At 36.7% G+C, this 21,608-nt stretch overlaps 1 protein-coding gene across 1 annotated transcript in view; it reads left to right on the top strand.

Annotated features, from left to right (window-relative positions):
• PTPRT (protein tyrosine phosphatase receptor type T) overlaps positions 1-21,608 on the top strand; it is a 678,601-nt gene that overhangs the window by 457,839 nt on the left and 199,154 nt on the right. The window lies entirely within an intron of this gene.

The following is a 21,608-nucleotide window of genomic DNA, read 5'->3' as shown; positions in this document are numbered from 1 at the left end:
AAGTAGTAATTTTTTTCTAATCCATCATCCACTTAAATCACACGTTCAAACTCTTCTGCTTCCTAATTATTACCTCAAGGAAACAATCAGGCTTTATTTTGTCCAGGACTGAATGATTGATCCTTCTTACAGTCATGTAACCATTTCTAGATCCACAACTGGAAGATGTCTACTTTTTTTCTCACACTCTTTCTCTTAGCCCAGCTTTTATTAACATACAGTATATTTGCACTGGGAAACCATTGATTTAAGTATTCTGATATTTGTGTTATAGAAATATAGTTATGCTTATCTCCCAAGATTAACTAATCCGATGCTCTCTCCTTTATCTATGGCTGAGCCCAAGAAAGCAAAGTAATCTACCATTTTCTTTGCTGTCAGGCATGAGTTCTGTAATCATGGTTGTTGACATTACCTCTGCTCTAGTATTTAACATTCACAGATATTTTTGTTTCCCATTTTACTTCCATCATGAAAGTAATAAAATGGTATCATCAGCCTATCTGACATTATTAATGCTTTTACCTTCAATTTAATTCCACCTATCATTTCTTCCAATCTCCATATATCTGCTGTACAATTTAAACAGATATTGGGACAATGTACATTTTTGACTCACTAAATTCCCTATTCTGAACCACTTCTCCAAACTCAGTTCTTACACTTGCTTCTTGTTCTCTACAGAGGTTCGTCAGAATAATCAGATGTTCTAGCAAAAGCATAAGCCTCAATATATTCCCCAATCTGGTATGATCTATAAAATCAATGGCCTTGCCTCATATTCAGTGAGAGAAAAGTAAACAATCTCTTAGTGTCATTATCTGTCTTATGTTAGCTATCTGAACTTGTGTCCCTCTACCTTTTCTGAAATCTTCCATTTCATTTGTCATTGTCTCTCTCCATATATGTTCTAGTTTAATTTGTAAGATGGTTAAAGAAAACTTTGCTTGCATGAGGAATGACTAGTTTACCACTGCTTTCTTCCAGCCTTGATTTTAGAATTTGTTCTCCTAGATGGTTGGCTTCCTTCAGGCCTGCAGAGTCCAATTAACCTGTTACTTATCTTTATTTTCACTTAACCTCCTTTGAACATACTAGCAAGAGTAGACCCCATCATCATTCTCCTACTGACATTGTTCTCTGTGTTACTGAAACTACTGATCCACCATGTCAATCTGGTATTCCCCTTAGAGCATAAATGTCCCTAAATTTTCAGCATACCTTTAGTAAAGATGGTTTGGTTGATTTTAAAGGCTGGGTTCTCATAATCACGTTAACACGTAATGTAGTTTGTTTCATTTTCACTGAGCTTGTTCAGTGGGTTGTAAACCTTGATGTATCATTTAGAATGATGTGTGAAGCCAGCTAAACTAATGGCTTAGTCAACAATCCATGACCAAACAAACCATGTCTTAGCATGATGTGTGTACCTTACCATATCCTGAGAGGTACTCTGTTCTTAATTACCATTTTTCATCTTGTCTTGCCGAGAAACAATACTGATAAAGGGTTTAGAGGCTGTGAAGTAGTAAGGACTGAACCCAATACACTGCACTGATATTTCCTTTCTGCTGTTATTATTAGCCATTAAAACCTTGCTTGGGTTTGTTACCTGGGCAATGCAGATTTCATTTGGGATTAGCTTCGTACTCTTGTGGAAATTTCAACAATTCTTTTCCTTTTCCAGGATGTGTAAGGCTTGCAACTCTTGGTGCAGATAGCACACAAATCTGTACTTTCTGCAAAGTGAATGTTGCACTGTAAACTAATGAAGAGAATGCTCTGGTAATAGAAACATTAGATAATGCATTTCTTGTCATGTGACTGTTGAAAGATTTACAGGCATTAAAGGCATTTAGGATCACATACAGTGAAATTCTGGGGAGGCAGTTAATCCACTGTGATTTTCTTAAAAGTGCCAAAGATTTTTTGTTTTGTTTTAAACTACAGCCAGACTTTAAAGAATGAGTTTACAGTAAATACATTTTGTCAGGATGACAGGAATCTCTACACTGTGATCCTCACATGGCTTCTTGTTAGATAATATTAGGAATATAGACTGGAAACTAGTTAATTCTTCAAATGGCTCAGTAATTACTTAAAAAGAGAAAAGAATCCTTTGGTTTACAATTGTCATTTTTTATTGGAATAAAGGAAGGAATCTGTATGTATATATAAGTAGTTTGGCTTGTAACCATTAATTTAGTTCTCCTGCTTTTGAAAGTTTGTTCTGGAACAACACAAGTAAATGAATTAAATCTGAATCCTGTCAAGATAGAGTTCCTGGGAGTGAATTGAGTTGATCGATCGATCGATCGATTGATTCATTCATTATGTGCCATTGAGTAATTGTTGACTTTTAGCAACAATTGCTACTATAAATGAATTCACCCATCTTGTTGCTGCTTGTCCTTTTTTTCTCTTTTCTTCCATTTTTCCCAGGATTGTAGATTTTTCAATGGAGCTGGGTCTTCACATAATGTATCCAAAATATGATACTTTGAGTCTGGTCATTTGTGCCTCGAATGAGAATTCTGGATTAAGTTGTTCTTTGATCTATTTGTTTGTTTTCTTGGCTATCTGTGGTATACTCAGGAGTCTTCTCCAACACCAAAATTGAAAAGCATTGATACTGTACCTCACTTCTTTAAAGTCCACCTTTTGCTTCCATGCAGTGTCACATGGAAAACCATTGCCTGCACAATTCTGATCATGTAGGTATGGGTATGTCATAGCATCTGAATATCTTTTCCAAGGCCTTCAATGCTACCCTATCAAGTGCTAGTTTACAGTGCATTTCTTAATTGCTGGTTCCTTATTGTTGATAGTTGGTGCTAAAAGACAAAAGCTATCTACCATTTCAGTTATTTATCTACCTGTAACAAAAAGCAATCATTGTGGGGATTCTCTTGTGCTTAGGCTGCAAGTTCCAGCTAATGCAAAATGCTGTAGGAACATTATTTCATTGAGTATTTAACCTCTTCCAGATAATGTCATGGCTAAAAGAACTGCATGGGCTAGTCATCTGCTACCAGGTCATTCTGGTATTAAATCTCAAATAACTGGGACAAAGTATAGATCTACCCAGCAACTGCAGTCATCACTGAAGGAAAATTTGGTATCAAACAGAAAAAGATCATTTCCTTCTAGGGCAACCAACTTCTGGAACATCTGCACCTGGAATTAAAGTATGTGACAATACTGTTACAATTCATGCTCATGTTGAAAACACGTCTATTCACTTTAGCATTTGGTACACCATTAAGAGCACTTGACAGTGGTGTTAATATTTTATGATTCACATTTGATTGTTCTTTAAATATTGGGTAATGTTTTACTGAATTATTAATGTTGTGTACCACCTGACGATGCTTTGCATAGCAGATGATTGATAAGTATTTAAGATCAAGAAAACAATTCAAAAAGAGCCAAATCAATCTACAGAAGTATTTTGAGGAGGTCGATCAGAGCTGGTTCTTTTCTTCCACATTCGAATCTTCAACATTCAGTAACCTTATTATTTATCAAATGAGCCTTTGCATTCAGTGTTTCAAATGGATCTATACATATTTCATTTCCACACATTATATCTTTATACACAAACAGGTGATACAACCAGATTTTTCTATTGACTCACTCAATATAGAAATGCACTGTCAGGTTCCCTGATTTGAACTTGGCAGAAACTATTCAGACATTCCACATTGGCATAGTTGAATAGAAATCTTTATAGCATACTAGGATGAAGCTTGGAGGAATAAGAATCAATAACCTGCATTATGCTGATGATACTACCCTGACAGCCAAAAATGCAAAGGATTTGCAAGGTGTAGTAATAAAACTCAAGGAATACAGTGAAAAAAATTGAACTAAATTTAAATATAAAGAAGTCCAAACTAAGGTAGAACAACCAACCTTAGAATTGATAATGAAGATATTGAAGTGATAGATAGTGTTGTGGGCAAAACTTGAGTCATCTGAAGCAACCTGATCATTTTGAAGATACATCATAATGTTATTAGCCTGCAAACAATAACAGAGTATATACTGGGTGTCAAGCAAAGCATTGGCACTTTGCTGAGCAGCCCTGAGCATAGGCAAAACTGTAGCTGATATACCTTTGGCCTATGACGTTGCAAAGGGAAGACAAAAAGGCAGAGACAATGAACATTACATCATGACATTGGAATGGTTTAGATAAACCCATCCATTATTTATCCCTTCCTACTAGGTCAGCATGCTAGCCATACTATCTCTGAGATACAGTCAGTGACTAGAAACAATTTGGTTTACTGGGCCATAAGACCCTGACTGATTCTTCTCCCTGTCACCACTGAGGGTCAATTCAGCTTTCTGTGAATGTTTTCTTACAAGGGCACTTGTAAGAAGGTGGGGAGCATCTCATAAGTTTGGTAGTGAATGCAGCTCACATGTATGGGGATGGATATCTTTTACAACACATTAGCTTCTGTCTTTTAGGGTTAACCATCAACAGTAAAGGAACAAGCAGTCAAAAAATACGCCACAGACTAGCACTTGGTAGAGCAGTCATGAAGACTTTGGAAGTTATTCAAATGTCTTGATGTCTCTATATCTACAAAGAATCATGCAAGCCATAGTATTTCCCATGACACTCTATGGAAATGAAACTTGGACTTTGAAGGATCAGAACAGGAAGAATATTCACACGTTTGAACCTTGGTCTTGGAGAAGATTCTTAAGAATACTGTGGACAGCCAAGAAAACAAATGGATCGTCAAACAAATCAAGCCAGAGTTCTCACTTGAGGCACAAATGATCAGGCTTAAACTTCCTATTTTGGACACATTATGTGAAGACATAACTTTCTGGAGAAGGCTGTAATGCTATGAAAGGTGGAAGGAAAGAGAAGAGGATGACCAGCAGTAAAAAGAAGAGGATGACAAGTTACAATGGCAATGGGTACCACACTGAAGACCTGAAGGATGAGGTTACGGACAGATCATCATGGAGAAAATCTATCTATGGGCTACTACAAGTTGACAATGCCTTGATGGCACATAATCAGCCAATCAGGATGAAACCTCTTAAAGTAGTTGATTGCCCTTTGGCAACATGAAAGTATAATCCCTTCTTATGCCCATTATGGTTTAAATTCAGTACTTCCTGCCTTTTCCACAGCTTAGCAAACAGTTTAGCCTTGTGTTTCTCAGGCTAGGTGGCAGTTGGATGTTGGCTGCAATTGGCATTCCTACTTTGAGAAACTCTGGCTTCCAGTGTAACCCCCACTTGTAACCCCCACTCTTGCTTGGCTTATGATGCTCAGGTCGATGAGAGTGTGTGCATATTTTTTCAGTCTTCCAACTTGGAAAGATATAAAACAATGTGCATCCAAGACATAGACAAAAATAAATGAAAGAGTAAACCAATATGATATATAATTATGAGTCAGCACTCAAAGGAGACATGTATGTATGTATGTATGTATGTATGTATGTATGTATGTATGTATTGGGGAAGAGGAAGAGAAGTACTCCCCAAAGATGCTGGAAAGCATCTTTCCAATTTAAATTTGGAAAAAAATGAGGCACTGAGCAATATTAAACTCGATACATTTATTCATCCTTATTAACCTCAATACTTCTTTCACCCCTGTGTGCAATATAGGGATAATAATATAATCTGGCTTTAACAAAGTTTTATAAGTCTTCCTCTGTCCAGTGCCCTCCAGATATGTTGGACTCCAATAATTCCCAGCTAGCATGATCACTGGTCAAACTGGCTAAGAGTTATGGGACTGAAAGTTCAGCACACCTGGAAGTCACTGGTTTTGAAAAGGTTGCTATAAATTATTACTGTGATAAAGCTTGTGACATACTTTGGCATGGGTCCAGGTTACCTGAGGGACCATCTCACCCCCATTACATCAACCCATCCCACCCGGTCAGGCAGAGAAGGCATGTTGTGGAGCCTGCAGGGAGAGAATGTCAGCTGGTGGGCCCAGGAGGAGAACCTTCCCTGCTATTGCCCCCACCCTTTGGAATATTCTCCCCCCAGAAGTGCAGCAGGCCCCTACCCTCCCAGTTTTCTGGAAAGAGCTTAAGACCTGGCTTTGCCAACATGCATGGAGCAATAAGAGTTTTAATCAATCCTGGGGATGGCTAGGTTGGTTATTCACCAATTCCATCATTCTTGGAATTATTTATTATTTTAAAAATTGCTTTTATATTGTATTTTAATTGATTTTATCTCCCAGAGTTGCTTTTCAATGAGATAGGCAGTGACAAATTTGATATATAAATAAAATAAATAAAATAAAATACTTTGAAGACTCAAGAAAAAATGTTATAGAAACACAAAGTGGAAAAAACAATGTGGAAAAACATTAGCACTAATGTTTCAGAATAATGTATAAGTTACTGTGGGAAGAAGTACACTCCACAGAGAAATAACCTTTTATAGTAAGTAGTTCAGTAAGATCATGACCTATTTGTTAATTAATTAACAGTATAATAATTGGCTTTGTTCTTTCATTGGAAGGGTTTATATTTGTGATAAAGGGCTCCCATAAGTAATACATATAAGAGGGATCTTGTTTTCTTATTAACATTAGCTATTTGACATAATCATAACATTTTCTCCAGGACTGTGGTATTTTTGGTCCTTGCAAGCTATCACTGTGCCAGTATTCATCAGTGGAAAATTGCTGATGTAATGACAAACAGATTCTTGTCCTCAGCTTCCATAAATGGAAATTAAGAAGATAAAAATAATATGAACATACATCCCTTGCTTAATTGTTACTAGTAATGATCCATATAATTCTTTTTAATCAGTTGATAAGCATTAAAGTTAAGAATCCAGAATTGTGTTCTGGATCACTGCGTTCTTGTAAGTATAGGTCCTTAAAAAACATTATTTGTGCACATTTGTTTTATATGACTAGGTAGTAATATATTTCATGAAAATTAAGAAAACAATCTGCTCCACTTAAAGCAAACTCAGTAGAGTAAAAGATGACTGAAACTCCAGAAGTATAGACATGGCAAGTATAAATTTTCTCTTTCTGATCCTAATATGTGTCTTGATTGTAGAATGCTAGTTTGTACACCCTCGGTGGCCATAATATAGACATTTGTTTGCCTCTCTCTCTCTCTCTCTTTTTTTTTTTGCAAGGACCAGTTCACTGCTAATGTACACCTACATTTTAAATATACACTATAAACAGAAATCTAGGAATGCAGTTCCTGTTCCCTGGGGGTCTTTGGGAACTGGAACCGTTCTCAGATGGCTTCACTATGATTGATATTCTGCCCTCTCCATGGGGTTTGTATATTTAAAATTTTTTGATATTTTTTTATTTTAATAATTACTTTTTATCCTTTTATAATGATTGTTTTTTATATATATATATTTGCTGTTTTATTTAATTGTTGCACGCCACCTAGAGTCGCTTTGTGTGAGATAGGTGGCCATATAAATGTGACAAATAAATAAATAAATACCATATTCCAGTGCCATGGATATGCATATTTTAGGCACCCCGAATAGTTGTTGTTGTTGTTGAATATAATATAAGTTTGTTAGCTAAGCCAGATTTCTTGCCATCTCGTATGTGAAAACAGAAAAATAAAATATTGCAGTGATAAACAAAGGGTCCATTCCCTAAAATTACTGTAGCTGGTACTCCTTTGATCAGCTTCATTGTGGGTGAATTTGGGTATGAGAAAGAAACAGTCTTTTCAGCCATGACAACACTGATCAAGCTACATCTGCAGCACTATCCTGGCAGGAACTGGAGGGGAAAGTACTTTATTTTAATTTGTGTTTACTGTGAATTAGACTGACAGAAAAGCCAGTATTTTGTCCATGCAGATTGCACAACAGAGAACAAAAACGTAACTGTGAAAGAGAAATGCTTATCAACTGAAGCAATCCTTTGCCTTTTTGTTGTTGTTTTTTCCCCTGTATAATTCAAGACAATAGCAATTATGAAAAAGCGTCTCTACTTAAGCAAATGTTTCTACAGCCTTCGTTCCAAAGCCTAATTATGTACTTGCATGACAGAGGGAGGGATTTCATTTTTTCACAGTGTAGAGGTTAGATTTGGATCAAATCAAATCTACTGACTGCACCCATCTGAGTTTTGAAAAGGATCTTTTAAAAAGGCAGACTAATAACATCTCTTCCTTTTCCTTTGTAAATATGTCACAGCTCCATTTCCACTTATTTTTCACTCCTTTATAATTAATTCTTAGAATAATTAATAATGCATACTTCATTCTTAATGTTGACATAATTTTGCAAATGCATGATGGATACTTTTAATTGTCTTTCATTGTTGCTACTTTATTTTTAATGATACTTTTTGTTCAGTGTCAGATATCATAAAGATGGACTATTGACTATTTTTAAACTTTTATGTAATAAGACTGTAACTGGACAAAATATATTTACATGGATTGCACCCATAAAGGATTGTGTGTGTGTGTGTGTGTGTGTGTGCACCCTATGTAGAGCAACACACAACCAGAATTGTAAAAAGCAGTCCCAGGAAAAAGCCAGAAGATTTGGCATTATTTGCTCAGCATCATTAGTGCTGGATTCCAAGCTTTTACGGGACATCAGGAGAACAGTTGAAAAGGATAGATGAACTGTACTCTCTCAAGCTAATACACAGAAAACTCTAAGTTCAGCTCTTCCAGAGACAGAACCAGATGACCAAAGAGAAGAAATGTTCTGCATAAATTTCTGGTTCTGCTCTTGGTCTTTATGAAGAAAAGAACAGGTTTTCTAGGGAGAGGGTTGCATTTCTATGTTTTACTCAGAAGGACAGACAGCCCCCAAAATAGGGATTTTGTAGTTTATGGGATTTGATAAAAAAAAAAATTAAAAATGGAAGGAAGTAATTAGTCAGTAGAATTAAGGAAGAAAGAAATTGTTCCTAGTTTTTGTTTTATTTTTTCCTCCCTACCAAGTGGGGAATTAAAATATGATTTGCCCTTCTGTAGGCTGAGAGATCATAATTTAACCTGGGAAGTTTGGCTGAGTTACTCTTTTAAGTTCTTCTGCATGTTTATCTGTATCCTTGCTTATCCTACTTGTACACTTTCCTTATTCTTTTCCTTATTCTGTATTGGCTGGCATAGCCCTTAATCAAGAACACACAGTAGATGTATACGTGGATGGACATTTTAAGACTGTTGAACTGTCATCTGGGTGTATGTGTGTGTACATGTTCAGTTTTTGAGACTTCACTTCCATTTTAATTCTTTGTTCTGGCTGTGCTGAACAAAGGCCATTATTTTATATGGCCATTCGTTCAAAATGTATAATTGTTTTTAGTCTTTTTTTTTTTTTTAACAAACATCATTAACTGAATGAAAAACAAATCCTTATATTTGACATATTATTCATTTCCATACTATACCTTACACAGAAGGATATCAATCCGCTCAAATCCAATTTAAATCATTGAAATTATTCAGGTTATCTGTCTGATAAGGAAAATGGATTCAACTCATCAAATTATCATTTCAGTTCAGTGATGTAAAATAATTGTTTTCATTATCTAATTTCTGAAAGTCTCTCATAGCTCTGTTAGATTAGATTAGCGCTCAGGCCAATAGGACAGTACTGCTAAAATGGATGGTGATTCTAACACAAAATGGGAATGCTTTTTGGCCCTACTGTAGAGACCATGTTCAGTGCAACAAAGTCATGCATGAGCTACATGCAAGAAAGGAGAAAAGAAAAGAAAAAGGCAGAACTACTCTTGTCCCGCCAGGAATTTGTAAAGAGTGGGGTGCAGGAGGAGAATTGAAACTTGAGATTCATAGATGTATGATAAAGTGATATTTACTTTGAGTTTAAATCTCCAGGCTCAGATCAAAAGTATCCAAATATATACACATCATGTATAGCTCTGTATTTATAGTCATATGTACAAATATTTATCCAAGATATCAGAAGGAAGTCCTTTACTTAGATGCCATTCCTATGGCAATTGTAACATACTCCAGCCTTAAACTAGCATGCAGTAAGCAGAGTGAAAAATCAAACAAACATTGACATGAGAGTGGCTATAGGCTTCAAAGTCTAATCCTCTGGTCAGTGCAGAAAGCTGAATAAAACCATTCCCAAGATGGCTATTTATGGCAAGTAGAATGTTCTGCTTGAATATTGACTAAAGAGAAGCCAACAATTATAACTATTATTTAGATCAGCATTGCCCGACTCATCAGTTGTGTTGCAATACAATTCCCAGAATTTCTAGCTAATATCAATTCCACACTGGCTGGAAATTCTGGAACTTCTGGAAATTGGGATGGGGAAGACTGGTTTAAACAATGCTGCAAACAAATGACTTCATCCATATATAATAAATGAAATAACCAACATTTATACTCAAGTTGAACTGCCAAGGAAAATAATTTTGTGATCTGAAATGTAGCAACTATAAATTATAAAGAAGGTAGCATTCCAGACCCTGGCTATGTAAAATCCTTTCAGGTGAATACAGAAAAGTATTAGGACTGAAATATGTTTGCGAAAAGGGGCCTGAATAAATGCAAGCTTTGAATAGCTATAATTCACAATGGAAAGGGGTTTCCTGCCTGCCTGAATTCTGTGTTAACCCAAAATCCACATAATTGGAGCACCAGAAGATATTTCCATGAAAATGTTGTATTATATTGCTACATGGCAACAATTGTCTATGAAAAAATAGAAATTATACTGTTCTCACAAAGAATTTCTGACCAATTTTGTTCCACTCCTTAAATTCAGAAAGGAGGACTGAAAATCATGTAATAAACTGGTGTGAATAGTAGAAGCTTAAAAATATTGGGCTTTCATTGTTCCTTTTCTGCCCCAAAGATCAGTTTCTGTATGATCATTTTTCTAAATAGTTTTTGTTCCTTTTAGCTCAAGTCAGATTCCTTTTAAGCACAAACCATTTAAACATGTTTAATATTCTCACCTTGAAGTAAGAATACAGCTGTGGTCTGAGTCTCTTGTCTGTTCAATTCTTTCAGCACTTCTGAGAATCTTAAAAATCTGTTCTGCTTTCATTATCAGGGTGTTTATAGTTCTTGGATTTGATAGAATCTATTATACAACTTCAGTTCATTGATCCCACTATGAAAAGGAGTTATCTCCTCAAAGAACAAGTGGGGAATGAGCAAAAGGAAAAATGAGCTTAAATTTTTAGTTTTAATTTAATTTTATTTCTTTAAAAGCAAGGTCTTTACATAGTTACATAGATAGGTTCTTCTTTGTGCTCCATGTTATTTTTCCATTCACTTAGATCATTCCATCTGGCTTCTGCCTTAATTTGCAAATTAACCACATGAAAATCAGCATTTCTATATTTTATAATTTCCCTTTATGTAGCATTAAAAAGTGTAAATTGTTGCAAATTTTTGAAGGATTTGTAGACCACATCCAAGATTTTGAGAGTTGCATGAGGCTCTAGAATATGCTGTTTAGCTGTAGAACTATGGAAAGAAGTGATCAGCATGGGGAGATGTTAGAAAAGGAAATCTGAGTAGTTTCCAAGGTGCCATCCCTTCTCCCTTGGATTTTGCAGTTAGCTGCAAAAATGTGATAAATTACAGTCACCACCATTTTGTTGGACAATATAGGAAACTGTCATATCAAGGGATTATATTTGTAAACAATGATATGTTATAGTTAAGTAAATGGTTGTCAAACTTTTGAGGTTATTGTTCAAAAATCAAAATGCCAGATATCTTCAAAGAATTGCATTCAAACCACAAGTAAGAAAACCAGCATTTTTTAGCTTAAGATTGTCTTAATTTATTTAAAGATTAATTATAAGGTAGTTAGGAGGCACAATTAGAAACTACACTATGGAAGAAAAATCTGCTAATTCTACAGATAATGTGCTGCTACAAAACCGTGCCAAGTGTTAGCATGCAAATTAGCCCAGCATTATTTTATGCAGTGTGACACCACCACTGTGATATTTAAATTTCAGGGTCTTTGTTTGTTTCAGCTGTCATCTGAGCATTTGACATCATGTATAAATAATTCACTGACATCCAAAATGTTTATCCTGTCTATGATGCAAAATAGCCCTGACCCACTTGAGCATTTTATATGGAAACAACGATGAAACTGATTACATTTACAATCCAACTATTTGCCCTGAAATTACAAAGAGGATGATAATAGGTTAATTTGTCTAGTCTAGATAGAGTGGCCTTCACTCCTCACCTTTCTTCCTTAGTTAATCATAGTGATAATATTCCATAACTGCTTGACTCCAAAAGCATTCTGTGTAGAATTCTTACCTACAATTACATATTGTCATCACAAAGGATTCTTTAAGTGATCAATAATTCATTCTTCTGACAGCAAGATAACAGGTAATCATTTCTGATTGGTTTAGTTTTCATCTATAAGTCTTGGAGATCCATGTAATCTGGTATGAGTGTTAGAAATTTTGTTCCTTAATCTAGGCTGGCTAGATGTTATTTTGTATTAATTTTCTTCTGCTTTCTTTTGTCTTTCAAATCATTCCTTCCCCTTAAAAAAATTAGTGTGTTGGAAGTGTGCTACTTACTTGGAGACAACCTAAGGTAATTCTTCCACTTGGCTACAGAGTTTAGTTATGCTATACCTTATCAGCTATGTATATTGCTTTGAGGAGAAAAGTATGAAAAGGAGTTGTTTTTCTCAGCAGTGACTGGAAGCATAGCTGGCTTTTTCCCTTCCTGAGGGAAAATTTCCAGAGACTTTCAGCCTAGGAAAGAATCACAGAATGGTGATAGACTCTCAACAAAGCAAATGTGGGACAAATAGCCTGCCTTGTGGAAGGAAATGCACAACGATAAGCTGATATAGAGCAGATGAAAATTAAAATGATATAAAAGTGTTCAAGAGTTTTCCAAAATCATCACAAACTGAAAAGAAGCTTCTGAACACCCTCCGTAACAAGAACCCAAAGAAATCAGCCCCAAATGTATATGGAAGAAGCAAAGGGTAACACAGAAGCAAGCTTTCATTAGAAAAGGAACCATGGATGTAAATAAATTTCACATGAACTTTTAGAACCACAGTGCACAACCTGAGGCCTCAGGCCCATATGTGAACCCCCCAAAGCCCTGATGTGGACTCCAGAGCTTTCCTAAAAGTTACCATTTAGTTGTCTTATTAAAGGGACAGAAGGACAAAATTATTAAATATACAGAAAGAAGTCACATTAATTATAGTAAATAAAATTCAATATTGGAACTCATTACTCTGCTGGAAGTAGGATCCCCTTCAGTTGGATGTGTTCAAGTGGAGGCTAGACAGCCACCTGTCAGGTATGCTTTGATCTGGATTCCTGCATTAAGCAGGGTGTTAGCTGACTCTATGATTTAGTGAAATTTGAATAATACACAATGACATTTAGTTTTTGTCCTAGCTGAACCTGCTTCTTTATCTGGGCTCTAGCTACTTCATGAAGCATGGTCCCTGATGCAACACTCAAAGCCAGAATTTTGTGCTCAGCTTGCAGAAGGATAAATGGTATATGACAATTTGAGAGCAACTGGGAATTAATCTCAATCCAGTACATATCAATATGGCATATAGTCATGCACAGAAAGAAATATCTGTAAAATACCTAGATTCTACCAGGACTGAAGGGATGGATATATTGCAGGCATGCATAAATAAATAATGCAGTTGTTCCATTATATTGGCATATATACTGAATTTACCCTAAAGGAAGATCCTGAATTTAAGATAACACTTCTGGGGGAGAAGCAGGGGGAGAAATATTAGACCACAAAATGGTTATAAAAAACACACAAGTCCTCTACATTGCCCAATTGTCAGAAAAGAAATTGAATTGATAACATGAATTACATGTATAAGGAATTGAATTCCCATATGTGTATACATATAAACAATTCTCTCATACTCAAACCACTTTTTCATGTACAGACACCAACACAAATCATTCACACAAAAACAGACTGCAGAAATGTGGGGTCATGGATGTATGCTTTGTGGTATGTACTGTTGAATCAATGGCTGTTACTCCCAGGTTACTATGCTTAGAACCTATGCTACTGCTTGGTTTGCGAGAACCTATTTTCTTCTTCTTATTCCCCTCCACATACAAAGAGTAACTGTCTGCAGTGGAGAGCTGCTCCATATACGTGGACAGAGTGACTCTCCACCAAAGATACTCACTGCCTATGTGTTGATGGTGACAGGAAAAGGGCAAGGCTAACATCCTTTGAAGAAACAGCCACAGTTTCTCTTTCTCTCCTGCTTCTCTTGCAGACACTTGCTTTTATTGATATAGGCTTCACGTCCAGTATCTATTGGGCAGTATTGAGTTTCAGGGTTTAGTGACCATGAGCCTGGCTTCTGAAGATGCCAGCCACAGTGGCCAGCAAAAAAAAAACATCAGGAAATCTGCTGTCTAGACCATGGTTACTAAACCCTGAAGCTCAACACTGTCCAGTCTGCTTTTATTATTTTGACTCCCCACTCATTCACTTTTTCAATAGCGTCTTGTATTATTAAGGTATTCTCAGCAAAAAAGTACAGGATTCTTCCTCCTAGTGGTTGCTGCTGCTGCTTTCCTGCCTTCATTTCAGCCATTTTCTGTCATGAAGGAGTGGAATACTCTTTCTGCCCATGTATTTACTTTGAGCAGTGTCTTCCTTTATCAAGATATTTTCAGCAAATATAAAACAATTCCCGCCCTCTATTTCTAGATAATTATATTGGGAAAGTACATTATCTTCATATTGGGTAAGCATGATATATTTTTGTGAACAATTTCTGCACCAAAAATGTTGATCCAAGAAATATTAAGGTAAACACTAACCAATAGTGGAAACAGGTCAAATTCCATTTGGCAGATCACATTATTCTGACTGAAAGAAAAAGAAAACCACTGACAGATTCTTTTCCTGTTCCTAGTGGGCAGAAGAAGAATTAATAATATATCAACTTTGGCCAACCTGGCTTGGAATTCTAGGAGTATCAACCTCAATGACTTTTCAGGGTGGCAGATTGAGGGAGTCTCAGCTATTCTATTTATTGGGGAAAAAATGGTATGGTGAAGAAAATTACAGGTAGTCCTCATTTAACATTCACTTGTTCAGTGACCGTTCAAGGTTACAACAGTGCTAAACAAGAGGTACTTATGACTTATCCTTGTAGTTGCGGCCATCTCAGTGTCCCCACAGTCACATGATTGTGATTTGGGTGCTCAGTGACTGGCTTGCAATTAAGACATCACAACGTCCTGCAGACATGTGACCACCATAGGTGACCTTCACTGCCGGCTTCTGACAAGCAAAGTCAATAGGGGAAGCTAGCTGGAGGCTGCAAATGGCAATCATGTGACTCAGGGATACTGTGACCACTCAGGATTCACGTAACGACAGCAACTGAGACTGCCAGAATTGCTGTGGTAAATCAGTGTGGTCACATGACATCACACCTTACAACTGCATTGCTTAGCAACAGAGTTCCCAGTCCCAGTTACCATTGGTAAGCAAGGGCTACCTGTAATGGGGGGCTGATTAATGTAAGTAGTGATTCTTACTGTTTTTCATGCATGCAAACTTTTAAAAAGTCTGCTCCTGATGTTGTTGAACTCCTATGTTGAAGTCCCACAATCCCTAACCAACATACCCAAAAGTGAGGGATGATAGGAGCTGCAGTCCAACAGGGTCAAAGACTGTCTCCTCCTGCTATAAAGATAAACTAGCTGAGAAATTGATTCCCAACAGAGATCAGGGAAGCAGCAGCTCAGCTTCAATTTAGCATCCTTGGAGATTTCTTCATATACATACAGAGAGTTGCATTGGAAGGCCACAATTTCTTTTTGTATCCAGAACCTTACTCTCTCACAGAAACATGCTGTATCGGTCTCCTACAGTGAAAGCATCTCATTTTGTATTATTCCATTTTTTTCTGCCATTCCTTTTTGACTGGTGATTTTCTTTACACTTCTGTGATTGCTGGCTTATAGGAAGCTATGCAACTGAGAATTTTGATTTAGGTTCTTGTTAGTAAGAGTTATCTGCCTCCCACTGTAAGCAGATAGGGAGGGAAGAGACAGCTTCTATCAGATTGCTGGGTTTGAAAATGGGAGGCTTCAGCTGAGCATGAAAGCTAAATAGAAACAATCAGGTATGGCCCTTTAGGTTAACTACTTGCTGCAAGGGCCTAATTGCAAGAAACTGTTCCTGTCATTAATGAAACATCACTAGCTAAAAGATGGGCATATTGCGTTGAGTCCCTCAAAGCCCATTTGTTATGACCCGACTGATGGCACCGATGCACACACAGTTAAATTCAGTTTCCCACCAGTCAATTACATAATCATTGTTACGAAAGAAAGAAAACAACTTTTAAGAAGATCTTTCCAATCTTTCATCTCTTGGATCAATGTACAATATTATTAAAAGAAGAAATATTGTTTATCTACCTTGTTAGGTTGAAACATAGGATGTCTTGACATATGGATATAGATATTTTGCCAGTTATGTGAACTCAGGATGCTAAACAAAACTGTTCCATGGCCTCAGAGGGTTTCATGTGATTGTATAGTTTAAGGTGACATGTTTGCATCTGCACACACAATGTTAGTGCAGCCAATCTTAGCTTTGGAATTTGCAACATTATTACATTAACAAATACAAGTATTGTATTAATTCATTCAGACTATTCATAATCATGGAACCTTAAGAAGTTTTTTCCCCCTCCCTGTACCCATTTCAGCCCAATAAGATAGAGTCAAGCAAAAATCGCCATGTGATGGCTCCCTTATAAAATTGGCCCCTGCGTCATGTGGGGGGAAGTTGTTTCTCTGGAATGGTTTATAAATGGAATTGTTAATCCTTAATTAAACTCCAATGAATTAATTTAATTCAGGACCACATTCTCCTATTGAAGTTGGCCTGGCCAGTTCAGTCTCCCCAGGAAAAACTTTTAGCAGTGTCCGCCTTTTAGGGAAATGACAGGGCTGTGGAATGGCTTCTCAGTGGACATAGGGTTGGCTCTCACCCTTGTCTTCCAGAAACTGGTCAAAACAGAGTTATTTCTGAAGAGATTTGGCCAAGCTTTGATTCCATCTTGATTTGGTTATAGTTTGGTTAATTTGATTTACTCTAGGCTGTCCTTGTTTTGTACAGGAAGGTGAATGTATATATGCATGAGTTATTCCTCAGTGTTGAGGAATTTTGTTGTTATAGATATTGTTGTATATTTTTTAACCTTAATACAGATTCTTAGTAAGAGACCCAGAGTCAACTACGATTACAGTGATACATAAGTCAATTAAATGAATATCAGACTAAGCAATGGGTAACTCGTACTGCGCATGACAACACCTACCAGATCTTGACTAATCCTGGAAGCAAAGTAGGATTGGACCTACTTAGTACTTGAAATAGGAGACCATCAGAAAATCTGCAGGTTACACAAGGAAGTAAAAAACAAAAAACCAAAAGTCCAGAAGAAGGCAATGGCAAACTTCTGCATTACTGCCAAAAAATTACATGTATCCATGTAGTCACCAAGAGTCAAGCATGAACTGAGGGAGTTGGGAGTTTTTACTTTATGCCATAGCTCAGGTTTGTACAATAAATATATTGTGGTATCTGTGATGAAAGAAAAACACCAGCCTCCTTTTGAGTAAATCACAGCAACAGAATAAGTGTGTTTACAGACTCTGTGCCTGCTGAGCATAAAGGCTGCTCCAGTAAAAGAGAAGTATGAGAGTTAGAGAAGAAGGTTGAGGGAGAGGCGAATGCAGTGGACAACAAAGCAAAGCCTGCAGAGAAAGCACCTGCTGGATTACCCTTATCAGGCCTGTATAAACAGACTCCCTCACCTTTCTATACTGCCTGGCCTTGATGTAACTCATTGTCCAGCCAGAGAAGGGAGCTGGTTCCTCAAGCTGGAAAGCCTTCCCCAGAGGGAAGGAAAGGGGCCAGAGACTCCATCAGTAGGGAGTTTGTTTGTTTATCTATCTATCACATTTATACAGCCGCCCATCTCACAGAAATGGACTCTTATATGCTCACAGCTGAGGCTGGAAGGCTTATTGAGACTGTTGATGTGAGAACAGAAGAAGAAGGCTCAAACTGCCACTACCAGAAGAGTTCATTTCCTTGATTAGATATTTTATTTTGAATGTTACTTTGAGTTCTAGATTTGGACTGCTGAGGCTCTAAAAAGTTTCCTTTTGTTTTCAGCCTCTGTCCCTAAATGCTCAAGGGACTGGGGAGAAGAAACTTCAGTAGATTCTCTACATCTTTGGAGAGTCCAGAGTTTGCTTTCTGTTACTCACTAGTCAGCTCCCCGTCTACAAGGGTCATTGCCACAGTATCTGGAAGCAAAAAAAATCATCAGCACACATTTGATGAGTTCCTGGTGGGCCTACTCAGTTATACATTAGAAATGCCATGGTACCAAGCATATTTTATCCAGATAACCTAGCCAGAGTTGTTGAATCCTGTTCCAGAAGAGAATGACATAGACTAAACTGTCCCCCTGGGCTATGACATTGAGGGGTGAAATAGGTTTTCTGTCCCTGTTTTTCATTCTCCAAGATGTTATTCTTATACAAAAAAATATATACTTTTAATTTCCTAATACTTGCCAAAATATTAATTGTTCATACTCTGTAAATCCATGTAACATCAGCAATAAATAAAATGATGAGATAGGAAGTAACTTATGTCAGCTGGGAGAAAAAGATTGACCTTTGCACTCACCCTTTTCTTTTATTTCCAGAAATTTCATGCTAAGAATCCCTCATTGATTAATTGCTTTACATGCTTACGCATTTGTGCTTTCTGCAGTATTATGGGAATCATCGGGTTGGAAAAGCTATCTCATCTCTGCATGAGAAAACTACACTAGTTTAACCGAAGCATGTGGATTTAATATTCTTTAGTTACATTTGAACAGATACTCAGAATGAAACGTTGAAAATGTTGAGCCTTATTTCAAACAGATCAGGATTCTTAATTCTTAAGGCTTGGGTGCGTGGCTAAACCAGTTTCAGTGATGAAGGATGATTCATTGCAGGTGACAGATTTTCAAAACATGTGCTACACTGGATGAAGGCCATCTAACAACCACATAACAAGCTTAGAAAAGATACTAAGCTGCTCTACCTGGTTAATGCACTGCTATTTTCTCTAGCAAGGACTCTAGCTAGAGTCCTATATGACTCTAAAGTTTAAGGCTATCTATAGCACATATGGCAAACGAACTTGGAATAGTCACAATTTCTGGTTAGCACAGAATAAGAAATCAATTTCTAGCCCTCGTTTTACACTTTGATTACTGATATCTGGTAATTTGGTACCAGTTCTGTTAGTTAGTTAGTTAGTTAGTTAGTTAGTTAGTTAATTAGTTAGTCAGTGGATTTCTCCCCCACCCATCTCCCCCACAAAATTGGTTTGATTTGGGCATAATGCATTTTGTAAAGCTAGGGTTATGGAGTGTAAACTTTCATTTATGGCATAGCATGTATAAGAAAACAGTTATGGTTTATTCAGTAAACTGTGGTCTGGCAAGCCACAGACTAATGCAAGATGCAAATCTAGTCAGAATGAAACTTTAAGGGTCTTTGCTATATATCTTAAAATCAAGAGTAACATCCATATTTCTTTAAATGGACACACCAACAGAGTTTTCCCATCCATGTGGGAAATACTAATTTTACATGTTTAGACTGTTGAATCATTCTTTTGTTTAGAAAATAACACATTTAAAATAAATGTGACTATACAGTTTTTTTAAGAAAAAAACATCAATTCTGTAGATAGAAACAGTGCAGCAGTTGTTTGTCTATTCCTTATTTATGAGCAAAGTAACAAAATAGATTTTGTTCTGCTTCCTGAACGTATATCAGCACACTGCATGTACCTCCTCCTTGATGGGATGCCAGTAACAGTATGTTGGCTTTTAAGATGGTTGCTGACTTAGAGATGCTTGGGGTAAAACTGGGTTATGTTTGCACTTCTGGCACACCAGACAAGCTGTGCCAAAACTGACCTGAACTGTCCTGACCATTAGAGGGGAACACTGTATGTGGCATGGGTGAAACTAAGATTGCTAATCTAGGCCACATTTTTTTCTGTCTTACTAAAAAAAAATGTTATGTGAACACTTTGATTGACTAGTGCTGGGATGGGTTTATCTGTTTGCAGCAGTGATGTATGGAATGTAAATGGTAAAGACATGAATTAATGGATGAAGTGAAAGAAATGTAGCTATGTTGTGCAAAATAAGGAGAAAGGGAAAAGATGTAACAGATTAGAATGAAGGTGGTCTAATCTTGCGGAATGGAATTGATGAATACCTACAGGGAAATAAAAGTGTTGGTTTAATTATTTATTTTATTTTATTTATTTTATAGCCGCCCATCTCAACCAAGTGACTCTGGGCGGTGAATTGTGAACGAAAGAGGTGAAATGCATGTCAGAAAATATGAATTGGTATGATCTTAGGTTGCTGGGGATGTATATTAATCTATAAGTTAGTGATAGTTGAAGTGCTGATGTTCAATAATTAATATGATCTGGGGAAATTCAATCTGTTAGATGGCATGGATGGATGGGTAGAAATGAGACATAAGAATTTTTTTTAAAAAAAAAGTGATTAGGTCATTTGGAGCTCCAAGCATGAATGGAAATAGTGAATACTAAGCATTTGATTAGAATATCTCTTTATTTTGAATACCTGGTGTAAGCAAAACCACATTCCTTAAAAAAGGAAAAGGAGTGAACGAAGAAGCATAATTTTTAGTGCAAGGATGCAAAGGTGGTGAAAGATTCTGAATGTGGGAGATTGGTAATTTGGCTATTTGGTAATGTTGATTCTTTGGTAAGAATGGATCTTTGGGGAAAAATGAGTTTCTGTGTAAATAGAAATAGCAACAAACAGCATAAAGCCAAAGTCTACCAATTAATGAATTTATTTTCCTTGTGCAGAAGTTTGTTCCATAAACAGCTTTGCATGGGGGAAGGACTGTGGATGCTGGCTTTGTTTTTATATGTGAGATGTAGTCCACCAAGGGGTGTGGCTTAATGACTTTCTTTTCAGGTCACTCCTAGTGTGTTGTGGTGGTACCTTTCCCTTAGTTCCCTCAGGGAAGGAACATACAGATCAGGACATGAAATTATTTGCTTGAATTTTACACAACAGTTGCATACAATCCGTTCAAAATGCAAATATTTGTTTATTTTAAAAATGTTATATTCCAGACATGACTACTAGTGCTTTACACATAAGAAATGCATTGTTTTAATCTTGCAAGCCTCTCAGAGTCACTTGTGTGAGATGAGTGGCTATATAAATCATATAAATAAATAAATGTATGCATTTGTTTTGCTAATTAGCTGCTTTGGTTTACAATCACAAACATAAATAAGACAATTAGTAACCTCCACTGACACTCAGTTCCAACTGCGACAAATTAAATATCAAATGCTTTGCAGAACAACACCATTTTCATGGTCTTTCAAAAAGTCGTCAAAATGGGCACCAGCCAAACCTTGGGGTTGGGGGGGCGGCTATTCCTGCCTCTAACTTCCTCAACCTCTAAGACCCTAATTATCCCTTCCCAC

The sequence above is a fragment of the Python bivittatus genome, unplaced genomic scaffold (assembly GCF_059951505.1).
Source record: "Python bivittatus isolate LINGU-HERP-01145 unplaced genomic scaffold, Pbiv_v1 ctg000700_np1212, whole genome shotgun sequence".
In the NCBI taxonomy this organism is placed as follows: Eukaryota; Metazoa; Chordata; class Lepidosauria; order Squamata; family Pythonidae; genus Python; species Python bivittatus.
This window is presented reverse-complemented; position numbering and strand designations above follow the sequence as displayed.